General features: G+C 38.8%; 1 long non-coding RNA gene across 1 annotated transcript in view; it reads right to left on the bottom strand.

Moving 5' to 3' along the window:
* Positions 1 to 2,103: 2,103 nt before the first annotated feature.
* The window catches only part of LOC140701203 (uncharacterized), a 30,898-nt gene continuing 18,999 nt past the window's right edge, over positions 2,104 to 14,002 (bottom strand). The window contains exon 3 of the long non-coding RNA XR_012080162.1: positions 2,104 to 2,365. This is a non-coding gene — a long non-coding RNA (uncharacterized lncRNA). The remainder of the gene's footprint in view (positions 2,366 to 14,002) is intronic.

The following is a 14,002-nucleotide window of genomic DNA, read 5'->3' as shown; positions in this document are numbered from 1 at the left end:
AAATCTATTTCATCGGTATGATCATGTGGTCTTGTATAGACAGGATTCTAGGTGTCTCTGAGACAAAGTCAAAATGCTCCATGACGGCTTTCACTTAAGGATATCTAGGCAGAGTCGGTGGGCAGAGGCTCAGTGCCAGAGAGCCGTAGAAACTTCGGCCTCTAGTGACTGTCAGTATTCTATCAACATTCCACAACTGGGATTTCCTTGGAACTGGAGTGGTTTTTTCAGGGTCCCAAGGAGTGGCAGAGCTGGAACTTGGTTCCAGGCCTTCTGGCTCCAAGTATAATGCATTTTTAATCCCCTATGTGGTTTACAATAAGTTAATGATCTTGGCTCACCAAGACTAGCATCCTGAATGTGCATGTCACTGATCACACGCAAGAATGATTTACTGCAAACCCATCACCACTGCTCGAAACAATGGCAGACACGTATCCCTTAAGAGGCATCATTAAACAATGATGATTTATTGAGGGGAACATGCTCGCTGGGACTCACAGCCCTTATACCACCTGCCTTTGCTCTTGAAATTCCCACTGGGAGCCAGGAATTTCCTGCTGCTTCTTACCTCCTCTAAAGGAAACAATAAATTAGCGTGTTCTGTCAACCCGTATATCTGTCTACTTTCTCTCTAGACCGTCAGATTCCCAAGGACAGTGACCATGAGTACTTTCTTTGAAAATCTCTGTCCATCACAATAACTATCGCATTAGGACACCCACCCACAGATGCTAAACAAATGAAAGGGCCTGGAGAACTGAAGTGACTTGTCTCGACTGAATTAGCAGCCCCTGTTAAATAAATATTGCATTATTGACGTAAAATAAAAATGTAAATAACTCTGCTTGTTTTTTGAAACACCAGTTTCCTTCACAGTTAGGGGCCTCCTTCAGGCTTGCTGAATCTAACAGCCTGCGACGTGATTTCCTCTGCTGCAATTCTGTGGATCCAGTCTTTCTCGCTCCATCAATTGTCAAGCTGCTTCTCTCTTAATGCAGCATAACAAACCGTTTTAATAATGCATTTGTTGTACAACGAGGTCCTCCTAAATCTAGTTCTGATGGCCATTTGGAAGCACAATATGCTTATATTCTCAAATTTTACTGTTGAAGAAAACTGAAATCTGAATATTTCCCTATCACTCTGATAAATTTTCATCACAGATCCTCATGTGAATAGTACAATTTAGCCAATGGCCTCTTATAGATAATAGACCAATACATCAGAATTAAACCAAGCTGAGTCCATGCATCTTTTAAAATCATCAAATACAAAGTCCTCCTGGTCACATAAATATAAATGAAACTTGATTGTATCACAGTCTGCCGGCATTCAGCGTGTGTGATTATAGCCACGTGCCCACATAAACTATTGATTATTAAAGTCAGATATGAATTTTTCCAGCCAGGTCTTCAGAGTTTTGACTCTTGAGTTTTCTCTTGTTGGCCACATTTTATAAAATCTCTATATACTTTTCCCTCTGTAAGCTGGAGGGAGGGCTCTTCCTTAGGAGGCCAGGACAGTGTTTTAGATGTCAGCCCAAGGTCTAGAGGGAGGGAAACGTCCCTCATACTGCCCTGCGCTGCACTGTGTCCTCAGCACACAACTCTGGTGGCCCTCCATGGGGTGGTCCTGGGAAGCTGGGGGAGGATTCTGCGCAACTGCACTGATTCTGACATGAGCTAGACTACAGATGGCTTCTTCTTGGTCTTGTCCAAGCAGACCTATGTGTTTTTCAGAATTCCTCGTCTCCTTCAACCCAACACAAACTTTTCAGGAGGGAGAATCCTCAAGAGGCTAGGAGGAACTGGGGATTTGCTGAAGTGTGCCATGGGCAATATCACAGAAAGAAATGGCTCAGATTTTTCTTCCCTATGATCTCAGGGAGGGACACATTTCAGACATCTGTGGCTTCAGGATTTCTACATATGAAGTTGGACTATGTGAAACTGGTGACACCCAACCTTCTTGATACATAAAAAGGGTTATTTCAATGCAGTTCAAATGAATAGAAGGGGCTTAGGAACAGCAGATTGGCTGGAGATGGGAACATGGGAGGCTTGTATTTGTAAAAACAAAATCACATTATTTTACTTATATATGTTTTTATATTTTTATATGGATTTCTTAAGGGAAGCAATCATTGGAGAGTATTGGTGGGGTTAGGAGGCTGAGCTCCTCCCAGTAGCCAATCCCCTAATCTGAGTTTGATGGAGAGAAGGCAGTTGAGGGATGGATGCTGATATAACCATCAGTAGTTAACACCGGTTCAGACTTCTCTCCTGCACACGCTCTTCTCCTGACATATATATATATATTTTTTTCTTTTCTTTTCTTTTCTATCTTTCATTTGGCCAGTGACCTAAAGAAGAGAGGAAGAGGGAATTTACCAGAAAATTGGAAAATATCCCCCAAACATATCAGCTATAAATAGAGTCAAGTTTCAGTGAAGCAGAATCGGGCATATGAATCATCTACTGTGATTTTACTGGGGTAAGCACTTACGGGAGCAATTTTTCAATATGAAAGAACGTATTTTGAAAATCAAAGAAAACATACTTTAGGTCCTCAGTGGTAGTGTGTGAATGTGTGTGTGCATGTTCTCTATAGCACGAGAATCCTGTATGTGCATGGCGGTGTTGGGGCTCACTCTCCATTTCTGGGGCTCAGCTTTTGTGTGTGTGTGTGTGTGTGTGAGGTAGGAGACTATAAGAACATTTATAGGTATATAAACCTCTTTTTATATCTCCTTTCTTTACTTCCTCCCCCTGAATTTTTCTGCTTCCCAGCTTCAGTCTTGCATGTCCCTTAGTAGAAGGAAAATGTCATGGGACAGTGCCGTGTCCTCAGCGCAAAACCACCCAAAGCCCATAGGTGAGGTGGTCCTGGGATGTTAAAGTGGTTTATTCTACAATTAAAATCCTCCATGAGACACAAGTACCCCTAAGAAGGATGGTACACTGACTTTTCCATCACCTCCAATCCCCACTCCATTACCAAGTCCTGTGTTTTTTTATTTCCTATGTGTTCTTCAAGTTTTATCCTTTTCTCTTCTTGCTATGTCTACCATCACTGCCATAGTTCAGTCTGTCATCACCTTTGTTCTGGAATTCTGCAACCACCTCCCAGTGGTGGCTCTGCCTCCAGCATTCTGGTCTTACCCTCCTCAAATGCACTCCTCACACTGTAGTCGTGGCAATCTCTTGAACCCTCAAAACTGACCAGCTACTCTACTGTCCAAAACCCTTTTCCCACAGGGTAAAGTCTAAGTGCAAGTCATTACATACAATGCTCCCCTCCCCATGGAGTGATCCCATCTCTTGCACTGTCCATTCACACTGGTAATTTGTCACACACATCATGGTGCTTCACACTTCCTCACTTTTCTCTGCCCAGAAAAGTCTCTTCTGCCTAGAATGACTTTCTCCAAACCTGGGCTCACAGTAGTTTTACATAGTTATGCCAATAATGAGTTGTGTTTGCATTCATTCACTCTTTTGCTCCTTCTTTTCTTTTTTTTCTTTTCTTTTCTTTTCCTTTCTTCCTTTCTTCCTTTCTTCCTTCCTTCCTTCCTTCCTTCCTTCCTTCCTTCCTTCCTTCCTTCCTTCCTTCCTTCCTTTCTTTCTTTCTTTCTTTCTTTCTTTCTTTCTTTCTTTCTTTCTTTCTTTCTTTCTTTCTTTCTTTCTTTCTTTCTTTCTTTCTTTCTTTCTTTCCTTCCTTCCTTCCTTCCTTCCTTCCTTCCTTCCTTTCTTCTTTCTTTCCTTCTTTCTTTCTTGTCAATCTACAATTAACTTCTTTTTTAAATTCAAATATAGTCAGTTACAACATGTCAATTTCTGATGTACAGCACAATGTCCCAGTCATGCATGTACATATATATATTCATTTTCATATTCTTTTCATTAAAGGTTATTACAAGATATTGAATATACTTCCCTGTGCTATACAGAAAAATTTGTTTTTTATCTACTTTTACATATAGTAGTTAACATTTACAAATCTCAAACTCCCAAATTTATCCCTTCCCACCCCTCTTCCCCCAAGTAACCATAAGATTGTTTACTATGTCTGCGAGTCTGTTTCTGTTTTGTAGATGAGATCATTAGTGTCCTCTTTTTTCCTATCTTTTTCTGCTCTGTTGTAATGATCAACGGTTAAACCACAGGTAGCACTGGCCTTACTTCTATGTCAGGATGAATACAGTTGGCCCTCTGTATCTACAGGTTCCACTTCCATAGATTCAACCAATTGTGGATTGAAAATATTTGAAAAAAATCCAAAAAGTTCTAAAAAGCAAAACTTGAATTTTCTGCATGCTAGAAACTGTTTACATAGCATGTACATTGTATTTATAACTATCTATATAATATTTGCATTGTATTAGGTATTTTAAGTAATTTAGAAATGACTTAAAGCATATGGAGGAAAGACATATACACCCCTGTGTTCACGGCAGCATTATTTACAATAGCCAAGATGTGGAAGCAACCCAAGTGCCCATTGATAGATTAATGGATAAAGAATATGTTGCATATATGCTGATCATTTTGAAATGTATAGAAATTTTGAATCACTATATTGTGTACTAGGAACTAAAATAGTGTTGTAGGTCAGTACTTCAGAAACAAACAGACTTAGAGAAAAAGATTAGATTTGTGGTTACCAGAGGTGGGGGTCAGGGGAAGGGGATTGGATGAAGGTGGTCAAAAGGTACAAACATCACACACAAAAGGTAAGATAGATAAGCTCTAGGGATGTAATGTACAACATGATTAATATAATAAACTCTGCTGTATGTTATATGTAAAGTGGTTAAGAGTAAATCCTGAGTTCTCATCACAAGAAAAACATTTTTCTATTTCTTTCATTTTGTGTCTATATGAGATGATGGATGTTCACTAAACTTATTGTGGTAATTATTTCATGATGTATGTTAGTCACATCATTGTGCTGTAGACCTTAAACTTGTACAGTTCTGTATGCCAATAATACCTCAATAAAACTGGAAGGACAAAAAATCCATAAACAAACAAACAAAATAAAAACATAGGAGGATGTGCACAGGTTATATGAAAATACTATGCCATTTTATATAAGGGACTGGAGCTCCACAGATTTTGGTATCTGTGAGGGTCCTTAAACCCAAACCCTGTGGGTACTGATGGACAACTGTACTAAACTTCAGCAAGTGGGGCTTTGGGGCAGAAGGGGAGCAAGAGAGTATTTTGACTTGGACTAATTATTTAGTATTATTCCTAAGAGGTGGGTTGATAGGTTCTTAAACTGGGATCTGTGGACCTTGTGAGTCAGTGTCTTTCTTTCTCGGGGAGAAAAGTCCGTAGCTTTATTTAGACTCTCAAAGGAATCCAAGACCCAAAAGGATTAAGAGGAGAGTATGTGTGTTTGTGTATTTTGTGTGTGTATGCATGTTCCAACTACCTTTCTTTTACTCTTAGAGAATTTCTTTCTATCTTAGATCATTTCTACTCACATGCTAGTTGCAGTAAATTGCATTTTCTTTTGTTCATTCCTGTTTATGTCTCAATTGAAATATCCTTACTGAAATTTTAGGCCATTCTTTATCTTTTCCATAAAATCATATTATTAGTAAAAATACAGAAGTCTGACAGTCAATAGAGAATGGTTAAACCTGGGCCTCAAAGTTTTTGAAAGATGTCTGTGTACAGAAATAATGATGACTTTCATCATAGATCTCTTACTAAAGATCAAAGTCACAGAATAAAATTTGTCAACACAAGTTAGAAAAGGGTCAAACAACAATAACAGCAAGACAGATATAAGGAAATATCCAGAGGGTTCTAAGTGCTGTTCTTGAAAATATGTACTTAAATTTAACACAGTAAAGCAACATAGAATTATATAGACAGATCAAAAGCCTATCAAATGTTCCACTTAAAACACTAATCTAATGAGATTATGGATGTGAAAGAGAATTTTTATTTTGAAAGAAAAATTCTCTTAGATAGAAGTTGAAACTGAGAAAATTTGTAAAGATTATATAAAGGCATTTGCAAACACTTCCCCTGATATCTAAATGAAATTTTTTTTTTTTAGTGAAAGAATCAAAGCTTGAATCTTTAAAATAAAGACAAATAAGAAATGATTCTATGCTGGGAAGAATACTGCAATGTAGTAGTCTCAAGGTTTTTATGTATTTATTTTTTTATTGCAGTATAGTCGGTTTGTAATGTTGTGTCAGTTTCTGGTGTACAGCATAATGTTTCATGCATATATTCCTTTTCATATTCTTTTTTATTATAGGTTATGACAAGATATTGAATATAGTTCCCTGTGCTATACAGTAGAAACTTCTTGTTTATCTATTTTATATGTAGTAGTTTGTATGTGAAAATCACAAACTCCCAATTTATCCCTTCCCACCCCGTTTCCCCTCTGTTAACTATAAGTTTGTTTTCTATGTGAGTCTGTTTCTGGTTGTAAATAAGTTCATTTGTGCCTTTTTTGTTTAGATTCCATGTGAGTGACATCATATGGTGTTTTTCTTTCTCTTTCTGGCTTACTTCACTTAGAATGATGATCTCTAGGTCCACACATATTGCTGCAAGAGGCATTATTTTATTCTTTTTTATGGCTGAGTAGTATTCCATTGTATATATCTGCTACAATTTCTTTATCCAGTCATCTGTCAATGGACATTTAGGTTATTTCTATGTCTTGGCTATTTTATATAGTGCTTCTATGAACATTGGGGTGCATGTATCTTTTTGAATTAGAGTTCCCTCCAGATATATCTCCAGCATTTATTGTGTGTAGACTTTTTAATGACCATTCTGACTGGTGTGAAGTGATACTTCACTGTAGTTTTGACTTGCATTTTTCTGATAATTAGCAATATTGAGCATTTCAAGGTTTTTTTTTTAGTTTGTTTGTTTTTAACATTTTTATTGATTTATAATAATTTTACAATGTTGTGTCAAATTCCAGTGTTCAGCACAATTTTTCAGTCATTCATGGACATATACACACTCATTGTCACATTTTTTTCTCTGTGAGTTATCATAACATTTTGTGTATATTTCCCTGTGCTATACAGTGTAATCTTGTTTATCTATTCTAAAATTTTGAAATCCCAGTCTATCCCTTCCCACCCTCCACCCCCCTGGTAACCACAATTCTGTATTCTCTGTCTGTGAGTCTATTTCTGTCCTGTATTTATGTTTTGTTTTTGTTTGTTTGTTTGTTTTTGTTTTTGTTTTTTAGATTCCACATATGAGTGATCTCATACGGTATTTTTCTTTCTCTTTCTGGCTTACTTCACTAAGAATGACATTCTCTAGGAGCATCCATGTTGCTGCAAATGGCATTATGTTGTCGGTTTTTATGGCTGAATAGAATTCCATTGTATAAATATACCACTTCTTCTTCATCAAGTCATCTGTTGATGGACATTTACGCTGTTTCCATGTTTTGGCTATTGTAAATAGTGCTGCTATGAACATTGGAGTGCAGGTGTCATCCTGAAGTAGATTTCCTTCTGGATACAAGCCCAGGAGTGGGATTCCTGGGTCATATGGTAAGTCTATTCCTAGTCTTTTGAGGAATCTCCACACTGTTTTCCATAGTGGCTGCACCAAACTGCATTCCCACCAGCAGTGTAGGAGGGTTCCACTTTCTCCACAGCCTCTCCAGCATTCGTCATTTTTGGATTTTTGAATGACGGCCATTCTGACTGGTGTGAGGTGATACCTCATTGTAGTTTTGATTTGCATGTCTCTGATAATTAGTGATATTGAACATTTTTTCATGTGCTTTTTGATCATTTGTATGTCTTCCTTGGAGAATTGCTTGTTTAGGTCTTCTGCCCATTTTTGGATTGGGTTGTTTATTTTTTTCTTATTGTGTCATATGAGCTGCTTATATATTTTGGAGATCAAGCCTTTGTCGGTTTCACTTGCAAAAATTTTCTCCCATTCCGTAGGTTTTCTTCTTGTTTTATTTCTGGTTTCCTTTGCTCTGCAGAAGCTTGTAAGTTTCATTAGGTCCCATTTGTTTATTCTTGCTTTTATTTCTTCTAGGAGAAAATTTTTGAAATGTATGTCAGATAATGTTTTGCCTATGTTTTCCTCTAGGAGGTTTATTGTATCTTGTCTTATGTTTAAGTCTTTAATCTATTTTGAGTTGATTTTTGTATATGGTGTAAGGGTGTGTTCTAGCTTCATTGTTTTACATGCTGCTGTCCAGTTTTCCTAACACCATTTGCTGAAGAGACTGTCTTTATTCCATTGTATATTCTTGCCTCCTTTGTTGAAGATGAGTTGACCAAAGGTTTGTGGGTTCATTTCTGGGCTCTCTATTCTGTTCCACTGGTCCATATGTCTGTTTTGGTACCAATACCATGCTGTCTTGATGACTGTATCTCTATAGTATTGTCTGAAGTCTGGGAGAGTTATTCCTCCAGCCTCTTTCTTTCTCTTCAGTAATGCTTTGGCAATTCTAGGTCTTTGATGGTTCCATATAAATTTTATTATGATTTGTTTTAGTTCTGTGAAATATGTCCTGGGTAATTGGATAGGGAATGCATTAAATCTGTAGATTGCCTTGGGCAGTGTGACCATTTTAACAATATTGATTCTTACAATCCAGGATCATGGAATATCTTTCCATTTTTTAAAGTCTTCTTTAATTTCCTTCATCAATGGTTTATAGTTTTCTGTGTATAATTCTTTCACCTCCTTGGTTAGATTTATTCCCAGATATTTTATTACTTTGGGTGCTATTTTTAAAGGGGATTGTTTCTTTATTTTCTTTTTCTGTTGATTTATCGTTAGTGTAAAGAAATGCAACTGATTTTTGAACGTTAATTTTGTAACCTGTTTCCTTGCTGAATTCTTCAATCAGCTCTAGTAGCTTTTGTGTGGACCTTTTAGGGTTTTCTATATATAGTAACATGTCATCAGCATATAATGACACTTTTACCTCTTCTTTTCCAGTTTGGTTCCCTTTTATTTCTTTCTCTTGCCTGATTGCTGTGGCTAGGACTTCCAGGACTATGTTGAATAAGAGTGGTGATAGTGGGCATCCTTGTCTTGTCCCAGATTTTAGTGGGAAGCTTTTGAGTTTTTCACCATTGAGAACTATGCTGGCTGTAGGTTTGTCATATATAGCTTTTATTATGTTGAGATGTGTTCCCTCTATACCCACTTTGGCGAGAGTTTTTATCATAAATGGGTGTTGAATTTTATCAAATGCTTTTTCTGCATCGATTGAGATGATCATGTGGTTTTTGTCCTTTCTCTTGTTGATGTGATGTATTACATTGATTGATTTGCGTATGTTGAACCAGCCTTGTGTCCCTGGGATGAACCCCACTTGGTCATGATGTATAATCTTTTTTATGTGTTGTTGGATTCTATTTGCTAAAATTTTGGTGAGGATTTTGGTGTCTATGTTCATCAGTGATATTGGCCTGTAGTTCTCTTTTTTGGTAGTGTCTTTGCCTGGTTTTGGTATCAGGGAGATGGTGGCTTCATAGAATGAGTTTGGGAGTATTCCCTCCTTTTCAATCGTCTGGAAGAGTTTGAGAAGGACTGGTATGAGTCCTTCTTTGTATGCTTGGTAGAATTCCCCGGTGAAGCCATCCGGTCCTGGACTTTTATTTGTAGGGAGGTTTTTAATTGCTATTTCTATTTCCTTTCTAGTGATCGGATTGTTCAAGTGTTCAGTTTTTTCTTGATTCAGTTTTGGTGGACAGTATGTTTCCAGAAACTTGTCCATCTCCTCTAGGTTATCCAGTTTGGTTCCATATAGTTTTTCATAATATTCTCGTATGATATTCTGTATTTCTATTTTGTTTGTTGTAATTTCTCCATTTTCCTTTCTTATTTTGCTAATTTGTGCTCTCTCTTTTTTCTTCTTTGTGAGTTTGGCCAGAGGTTTGTCGATTTTATTTACTTTTTCAAAAAACCAGCTTTTGGTTCGGTTGATTTTTTCTATGGTCTTGTTAATCTCTATTGTATCTAATTCCTGTCTGATCTTTATTATTTCCTTCCTTCTGCTTCTTTTTGGGGCTTTTTGTTCTTCTTTTTCTAATTGATTCAGGTGGTGGGTTAAATTGTTTATTTGAGATTGTTCTTCTTTTTTGAGGAAGGCCTGTATCGCTATAAACTTCCCTCTTAGCACTGCCTTTGCTGTGTCCCATAGGTTTTGAGTGGTTGTGCTTTCATTATCATTTGTCTCAAGGTATTTTTTAATTTCAGCTTTGATTTCCTCATTGATCCATTGTTTTTTCAATAACATATTGTTTAATCTCCATGCTTTTCTTTTTTTCTCCTTTGTTTCTCTGTTGTTGATTTCCAGTTTCATGGCATTGTGGTCAGTAAAGATGCTTGAGATAATTTCTATCTTCTTAAATTTGTTGAGGTTTCTTTTGTGTCCAAGTACATGATCGATCCTGGAAAATGTTCCATGTGCACTTGAAAAGAATGTATATTCTATTTTTGGGGGGTGTAATGCTCTGAAAATATCCACCAAATCTAGTTTTTCTATTGTAGTATTTAATTTCTCTGTTGCCTTGTTTATTTTCTGTCTGGAAGATCTGTCTAGTGATGTTAATGCAGTGTTAAAATCTCCAACTATGATTGTATTACCATCAATATCCCCCTTTATCCCTGTTAGTAATTCTTGTATGTACTTAGGTGCTCCTATATTGGGTGCATATATATTAACGAGTGTAATATCTTCATCTTGTATCACTCCTTTAATCATTATAAAATGTCCCTCTTTATCTTTCTTTATGGCCTTTGTTTTAAAGTCTATTTTGTTTGAAATCAGTACTGCAACACCTGCTTTTTTGGCTTTTCCATTTGCATGGAATATCCTTTTCCATCCTTTCACTCTCAATCTATATGTGTCCTTCTCCCTAAAGTGGGTCTCTTGTATGCAGCATATTGAAGGTTCTTGCTTTATTATCCACTCTGCCACTCTATGTCTTTTGACTGGAGCATTTAGTCCATTGACATTTACAGTAATTAATGATAGATGTGTGTTTATTTCCATTTTGAACTTATCTTTGCAGTTGAATTGGTATATCCTCTGTGTTCCTTTCTTCTTCCTTTTGTGGTTTGGTAATTTTCCTTTGTATTATCATGGATTTTATTTAATTTTTGTGACTCCCTTGTAAATTTTTGACTTGTGGTTACCCTTTTTTTGTAAATCTATTAACCTATTACTATAACTGTTTTTTTACTAAACTGATAATAACATGATCTGAAACCCATCCTACTGTTAAAAAAATTTAAAAAAGAAAGAAAAAAATTCTATATTTCCCTGCCTCCCTCTCCCACTCTCAGTGATTTGTATGTCTTCTTTTATAATTTCGTGTTTTCTTTATTTGTAATTCATGAGTTATCACCTTTCCAGTTGTGAGTTTCTCATTTCTGTAGCATCCTGCTGCTTTTCTATTTAAAATAGCCCTTTCAATATTTCTTTTAGCATGGGTCTAGTGTTGCTAAACTTCTGCAGCTTTTTTTTTTTTTTTTGTCTGTGAAACTCTTTATTTCTCCTTCTATCCTAAAGGATACCCTTGTTGGATAAAGTATCCTAGGCTGCATCTTTTTTTCATTGAGGGCTTTGAATATATCTTGCCACTCTCTTCTGGCCTGTAGTGTTTGTGTAGAGAAATCAGCTGAGAGCCTTATGGGGTCCCCTTGTAACTTACTCTTTGCTTTTCTCTTGCTGCCTTTAGAATCATTTCTTTATCCTTGGCTCTGGCCATCTTGATTATGATATGTCTTGGTGTGGGTCTACTTGGGTTCTTCCTGTTTGGGACCCTCTGAGCTTCCTGTACTTGGATATCTGATTCCTTCTGTAAGTTTGGGAAGTTTTCAGTCATGATTTCTTCAAAAACCTTTTCAATCCCCTTTGATCCTTCTTCCCCTTCTGGGACCCCTATTATGCGAAGATTGGGACGCTTTATATTATCCCATAGGTCCCTTATGCTATTTTCATTATTTTTTATTTGCTTATATTGTAGTTCTTCTGAATGGGTGTTTTCTATTGCCCTGTCTTCTAGATCACTAATTTGTTCCTCTGCATTATCTAATCGGCTTTGCACAGCTATTAGATCATTCCTCATCTCTGTCAATGAGTTTACCCATTCTACTTGGCTCTTCTTTATAGCTTCAATTTCATTTTTGACATATTTTATATCTCTAAACACTATCTCTTTTAATTCCTTCAGCAATTTGATCACTCCTTTTTTGAAATCTTGATCTAGTAGGCTATCAATGTCTATTTCATTGATCTTTCTTTCAGGGGATTTCTCTTGTTCTTTTAATTGGGAAAGGTTTCTCTGCTTCTTCATCTCTCTCATACCTCTCTGGCACTGTGGTTTATGGAGTATCAGTTGTCTATTTTGGATCTTAAGGATTTTATCTATCTAATGCCTATTTAGGAATAGAACTTAGGAACAAAAAGAAAAAAAGTAAGAGAGAGAGAAAGAATTTTAAAAGAAGGGAGAAAGAGGGTTTGAAAACAGTGTATAATGAATAATAGAAGAGTGAGTTGAAGCAGAGTATTAATCGGGTTGAGATGTCTTTTTAAAACCTTTAAAAAAAAAGGGAGGGGGAGATGAATTGATGTATTTGAAACTTGTGTCTAATCAATAACAGGACATCAAAACCCAAGAGAAGTAGAAATGAATTAAGAAGTAAAATTAAGAGAGTAATAGAAAATAGAACAGGTAAAAACAGATTTAAAAAAAAAAAAAGGAGGGGGGTTGTCGGTGTTCTCCTGGAGTCTGTGTGCTTTTAATGTGAAGTCTTTCTGTCTTCATCCTGTTTTGGAAGCTCAGCTTGTTGTTTTCAGAGCCCCTCCGTTGGCGCCCTCTTCTGTGCTGCTCCCAGCACCTGTCAGCAAGCAGATCGCGCCTCCTCCTAACACGGGGTCAGATACAGCTCTCCTCTGCTGTGGGCGGGCGGGTCACTGTCCCTCCGGATGCCGCAGTCAGATGTTGCAGACTGGCCAGGCAGGAGGGCGGGTCGTGCCCCCTCCCAGCACCTCGGTCAGGGGCTGTGTTCCTGCCCGACAGGCGGGGGGCCGCTCTCCCTCTACCTCCGCCGCCGGTAGCTCCGCTGCTCTGTGTGGCTGCACACTCTGCCCTGGTCGGCGCTCCGCAGGCAGGCTCAGGGAAGACCGATGGACAGCCTTGTCCCTGCTCTGAGCCAAAACCCAGCTCCTTGTTTGTCTTTGTGGAGCAAGTTCTCTGAGGGACCAGGATGGAAGGATCCTATCTGCCCCGGGCTGTAGGACCGTCTCAGTCTGGCCTTTGAGGCTGCTAAGCCCTTCGGTGAGGATGCAGGTTTCGCCCCCACCCCCACCTGGGTGCTCAGCGCCAGAGGATATGGCGGCTGTGCCTGAGCCTCGCCTCTCTTCCCCTGAAAAGTTTCCACGGGTTTTCAGAGATGGGGGTATGCACCCTTCCCCCGAGAGCACATCAACCTTGCTGTTTTATGGAGGGCCCAGGTTGTTCTGCCTGTACACCCACAGCCACAGCGCTCAGCCCCTTGCAGTCCCCCGGGGCTGCCTCCGTGCAGCCACCCCTGTCCTCCGCCCAGCTTGTGCAGCCTGGCCCTGCCCGCCGCTGCCGGCCCGCGTCTCAGGCTGGGTGTCGGGGGGACGCTCTGTGGCCGTTTAACTTAGTTCTGTCAGACCAGGGCTGCTCTGTACAGGTCCGAGCCTTGGAGGCTCCCCCTCCGTCCCGCTGGCCTCTCAGTTGGAGAGGGGAGACCCAGCGAGCGAGCGCCAGTCCTCCTTTGCCGCTCCCTCCCCGCAGGACCCGTCCCGTGCTGCTTTGCCTTTTGTTCTTTCTCTTTTCCTTTTCTCCTACCAGATTTTTGGCGTCTTTATCTTTTGAAGAGGGCGATGTTCTGTCGGAGTTCCACAGGTGCTCTGGTTGGCTGAGTGGGTCTGTAGATGTGGGTCTTGGTGTATTTGTGGGAGAGGGTGACTTACGGGCGTC

The sequence above is a fragment of the Vicugna pacos genome, chromosome 14, assembly GCF_048564905.1.
Source record: "Vicugna pacos chromosome 14, VicPac4, whole genome shotgun sequence".
Classification (NCBI taxonomy): Eukaryota; Metazoa; Chordata; class Mammalia; order Artiodactyla; family Camelidae; genus Vicugna; species Vicugna pacos.
The sequence above is the reverse complement of the archived record's forward strand: the minus strand, read 5'-3'. Positions and strand labels throughout refer to the sequence as shown.